Source organism: Durotheca rogersii, assembly GCF_024521655.1.
Source record: "Durotheca rogersii strain YMJ 92031201 chromosome Unknown GGS23scaffold_28, whole genome shotgun sequence".
NCBI lineage: Eukaryota > Fungi > Ascomycota > Sordariomycetes > Xylariales > Xylariaceae > Durotheca > Durotheca rogersii.
This window is the reverse complement of record NW_026251259.1, coordinates 388,195-394,194: the sequence shown is the minus strand read 5'-3', so window position 1 is coordinate 394,194 and position 6,000 is coordinate 388,195.

The window sequence follows — 6,000 nt, the reverse complement described above, 5'->3', positions numbered from 1 at the left end:
AAACGCGGTTCGGAACTTAAGTCTTTATAACCTATAAATTAACGGAAGAATCTTAGTAAGTTTTAAACGTAGTATTATACTAGACTACCGAGGCATACGTAGTAAGATTTTATTAACTTAAACGAATAATTATAGGGAATTCGAATGTTAGTTTTATAGTACTTTCGATCGGCTTTATAACTATAGCCGCTATCCGTTACTAATAAATATAACCTAGAATCGGTTCTGCTATAAGAGTAATAAGCGATTATATTATTTCGAGAACGGAGACCTAGATAAGCCGGAGTTAATACTAATCCTAGGATCGATTATTACCTAAGTTAAGCGTAAAAAAGAACCGATCGCTTATTATATTTTATTTTACGTATATTAAAGTAAGGAATCTCTAAAGTAAGTACGTAGGATAGCATATTATTATTTAGCCGGAAAGCTAAAGCTTATATCCCTCGACCCGCGATACTTTAAAAACGAGGATATAGTATTAAAGTAGGAAGAGATACTAAAAGCTATATCGGAAATTAACGTTATTTAAATAGTCGAACGTAAATATAGCTACGAATTATACGAAACGAAGATCTTAGGTTATAATTAAACCAAGGGTTTTATCGACGACGAGGATATCTATTATTATAAGGATATTATTGAAACGGACCTAGTTAAAGTTAACGTAGTTAAGCGAGCTAGAGGTCCTAACGGCGAATATATCGAAAGAGAAATACCCGATTAAGAGGATATAGAAGTCCTATCGTTATAGCTTAGACGTAAACCGACTAAAGCCGGTAAGAACGCTACTTCGAATACGAACGACCTAGCTAAGAAGGCGAAGATTATTAACGAACTATTAAAAGAGTTTTAGCTGGATAAGATTAATAAGAATAGCAGGAAACGTTTCGAGGTTTCGTAGAACGACCTAATTAAGTTTATACCTAGATTTTCGGAATAAGTAATTAAGTACCTTACGATACGCGCTATAAAGATTAACGAAGGTTAGCCTAAGGTTATTAAGATTATAAAGGAATAGGTATAAAAGGATTAGGAAGAAAGCGTTAAGATACCTAGCGTACCGTAAACTACCGCCTCGTTTATTAACCCTTCGAATGGAATAGCGGCGAATTCTATTATCGCGAAGGATATTAAAAACTATATCCGGCCTCTCCTTAAACTAATAATTAACGTAGGACCTAACGGAAACGAAGCTCTCGTATTTACGGTAATCGATATAGGGGCGTAGTTTAGTATAATCGTAGAAAGCTACGTAAAGAAGTAGCGTTTTCTTATAACCGGTACTAAAGCGATATAGCGAGGTTTTAGATCCTCTATAAAGACCTTATATATAGGAATAATCGACGGTTTTATTTAGCTTATCGATTATTATCTTTACTTACCGATTTACGTCGTTAAAGATAGGTTCGTTAGTTATCCTTTATTATTTAGTATAAACTTTATCTTCTAGTTCCGTATGAAACTCGAATTCGACGGAAGTACCTTTATAGGAACCGTTAACTTTAGCTCGGCCCGGATAATAGTTCCTTTCGTTATTAACTTAAGAAGCGATACGCTACTAAGCCTTATATTCGGCGATTAAGAAAACTAAATGCCATTAATACCCTAGGCCGCTTTAATAACGTATATAGGCCTAAAAACGCGTTCCTAGCCGAGTACCTAGAGACCGACGCTAGCCTCTAAGCTAAAATTAATTATACCCGCCTTTATAACGACGATATAGAGGCAATACTTATTTCCGAAGCTAAGGATTCGTCGGCCCTTAAACTTAATCTGGATAAAGGAAATAAAGCGATCGCTAAATTAAGCGACGAAGAATTCCTTTACGTCTTTAGTAAAGCCGTTACGAAGGTAATTCGATATACGACGTAGGAATCGAAATAATATAAGCGAGACTTAGCTTTTATTTCGGAATTAACTTATTAAGCTAAATGTACGTTTTTAATTAATACTATATATAAGCCTAAGTCGCGTAAAGTTTAACCCGTAGATAACGTACCGTTAAACGGTTAAATACCGCTAGGAATACTCGATTAAAAGGATTAAGTAATAAGGAAGGTTAAATCGAAGTACGAACCGCTAGAGGTATTATAACGCGATAAACCTTATAAGAATATCATACTAAGATTCGCTAGTAACCCCCGAGGTATTAGATTAATAACGAAAAGACTTAACGCTATTAAAGTAGGTTTATTAGATACGGAATTAACCGATTAAGAGAAAGACGTACTTATTAAGATCCTATACCGAAAAGAGATAGCCTTAGCCTAGGATTTCTCTGAAATCGGGAAAATCCGACCTAAGGTTTACCCCGACTATGAGATTAAAACGGTACTATATAACGCCTAGTAAGCTAAGGGCATCCCTATTCTAATACCCTTTAAGGAACGAGTAATCGAAATCTTACGTATACGATTAAAGAACGGAATCCTAAAAGAGAGTTACGGTCCTTATCGAAATACGTAATTTGTAATCGAAAAGAAAGATAATAATTTACCACTTATTAATTTTACGATAAAACTTAACGCCTAGATTATTCGTAACGCCTTCCTACCCCGAAATAAAGACTCCTTTGCCTAAGAATTCGTTATATATTTAATCCTTATAGTCGTCGACTTTTTCTTTAAATACGACTAGGTAACGCTAACGGAAACGAACCGTAACCTAACTACGTTTACTACTTTTATTAGCCTTTTACGTATAACGACTCTACTATAGGGCGCGACGAACTTAGTTACCGCTTTTTTCCGAGCCGTTATACGAATTCTTTATAATCTAGTTCTTATTAAGTACGAGTCCTTCTTCGACGACGTTAATATTAAAGGGCTAGTATCGAAATACGATAACTAAGAGGCTTTTCCAAGAATACGACGCTTTATTTTAAAGCACTTAAAGAATATCGACGCCGTCCTTCTAAACTTCGAATTAACCGATACTATTATTAACGCCGTTAAGTTTACTTAGTATAAAGGTAATACGGTAATCGTTGGATATTTATACGGTATAAACGGTAAAAAGCCCTCGGAAGCGAAGATAATTAAGATCTTAAAGTAAAAGTTATATAAGAATATAAACGAAGTAAAGTCTTTTATCGGTATTACGGTTTTCTTTGGAATATAAATCGATTACTACGCTATAATCGCTAAACCCCTCTTAATATTAATACGTAAGGAAACATATTTTATTTAGGGTATCGATTAATAACATGCCATAGATTCGCTTAAGAGTACTTTTATTAACGTACCGGTATTAATTATTTTAGACTATATTATCGAATAGCTAATTCGCGTAAAAGTCGACGCATTAAAAGACGGTTAAGGCTACGTACTAAGTTAAAATAACGATAAAAGTAACTTTAGACCCTCGAGATACGAGTTAGGAATCTAAAGAAAGGCGGAGTTAAATTACGACGCTACGAAACGAAAGTATCTAGGAGTCGTTAAGTTCTTACGAAGGCTTCGAAATTACTTTTACGGTATCTACTTCGTACTTAAAACCGACGCTAAAGTACTAATCGCCTAGCTTAACGACGGATTCTTTAGTTTCCCGGGCGCTATCCTTATTAAGTAAATAGCCTATATTAAGATATTTAATTTCGATATTTAGTATATACCCGGTAAGAGATACTCCGCTATAAACGGTCTCTTACGTAAACCTAACGGCCGAAGCGACGACGATAACGATTAATAGGAAGGCGATATAAAGGACTTCATTAATATATAGCTTAATATAATATACGCGAATATAATCGTATTACTTAACGTCGTCGAGTAATCTAGCGATAAAGCCCTACCGTTATAACCGCCGGAAAAATAATCGATAAAGTCGTAAGAAATAATAACGTTTCTTACGCGATTTTAATTACCTAGCCGATTAAGAAATAACCGATTAATAAGGTACCAGAAGCGGTAGACCCGGTTTAAAAAGGAAGCGCTTAAATACGTCGTTTCAGAAGGTATCCTATAAAGGAAGCCCGAGAAATATAAGAACATGCGACGAGTTATCGACCAAAAGAAACTACGCAAAGCTATAATTAAGGATTACTACGAAGATTTCGGCCATAAGGAACGTATTTCGACCTACGATCGGATAGCTAAACTATATTACTAGCGCGGTATATTCGAATACGTCGCCTGAAAGGTTAAATCGTATCCTAGATATTAAAAAGAAAATAATACCCGGAAAGTCGACCCCGTCTTATATAACGAGCTAGTTAACGTTCTTACTTACTAGGTAATAAACGTATAATATATATTAATAAATAACGGATTTATCGTAATAATCGAAGTACGAAACGAATTATTCGGTTTTTTCGAAGCCCGAGTTATTAGAAAAATAGATTTTAAAACGATCGCTAAGTTCCTCTAGGAATAGATATTCCTATAGTACGGCGTACCCCTAATAATTAAGTATAATAATAATTCCGAGAATAAAAAAAAGGTCCGTAAAGTAATAAAGCTAATCGGTATTAAAGTTAAAGTCGGTATTACTTATTTCCCGTAATCCTAGGGTATAATCGAGGTTAGGTATAAAATAATTCGCGGAGGCTTTATAAAAAATATAAACGATAGCGATTAAGGATAAACGAACCTATTAAGGGTAATTATATAGGTAAATAAAACCTCGACGTACTTATACGGAATGTCGTTATACGAATTAATATATAAGCGTAAGGCTATTATTCCGATAGAAACCGTTATCCTAACCTAGCATATTATAAACTAAAAGAATATCCTAGACCGAGAATCGCTTTTAGCTATACGCGTACGACTAATCGAGAAACGCTAGGAAGATATATTAGCCGTAGCTAAAGTTCTAGCGATTAAATATAAGGAAGTTACCTAATACTAGGACGAAAAAAACGCTTACCGAATGCGAAAAAAGCCCTTAAAAACCGACGACCTCGTATTATTATACGATACGTTACGATATATAAATAAATCGATAGCCGTAAAACTAAAGTATTATTAAAAGGAACCGTACTTAATCGCCGAAGATTTAGGCTATAGTCGTTATAAGCTTAAAGAACAGAATAAAGTTACGTTATTATACCTGGTTTTAGGCTATAAACTACGAAAATTCATTTAAGATATTAACGGGTTTTAGGAGCTAGAAAACCCGGAGAAGGACGAATAAACTATACGCTTACTACCGATTAAATATAAGAACTAAGAATCGACGACTACTAACGACCCCTAAGTTAAAGGAGGCCTAGAGCCTATGCCTTCGGTAATCGACGATAAAGAAAAAGAATAATTAGCCCCGAACGATAAGGCACGAATTATAATAGAAATACTAAATAGAAAGCTTAAATGATACGAAGTTATACCTAACGATAAACCCGGACTAAGAAGATCGACCCGATTTAATAAATAACCCTCCTATAATAATACGATAAGGCCATAATGCCTTAAAATAACCTACCTATACCGATTAAAGAATAATAAAGCTTAGGAGCTTAATATATAATCGCTTTCTTAAGTAAGAAAGGAAAGAAGTTATTCCTATATAGTTATTAAACCGGTAGCTTATATACGAAATTAATACCTTAAATTATAATACTAATAAATACGCCTTCCCTATCTTTTACCTTAAAAGAAAGTATATTTCCATAGATTATTAACGCCGATTAACGCGTTCCTATACTTAGATAAGTTATCCTTTACGTTCGTCGTTAGGAATCCGGGATATTAATATCCTAGTATTATGTAATTATTATATTTTAATATAGGTATATTTTAGTATTTAAAGGGAAAGTAAGGAAAGTAATTTATATTAATAAAAGCAAAAGAAAAAGAAAAGAAAAGGAATACGCGTCTAAAAATAAGCTAGAAGTAACGTATACCTACCGATTAATACCTCTCTTTTCCTTTCTACCTTCTTATCCTATCCTTTACTTACTAGTTACTAAGAAAACTAAAAACTTATTTATTTCCCGACCCCCGGAAAGTAGCGATCTTTAAGTTTATTATAAATAATAACTCCTCCTCCGTTACC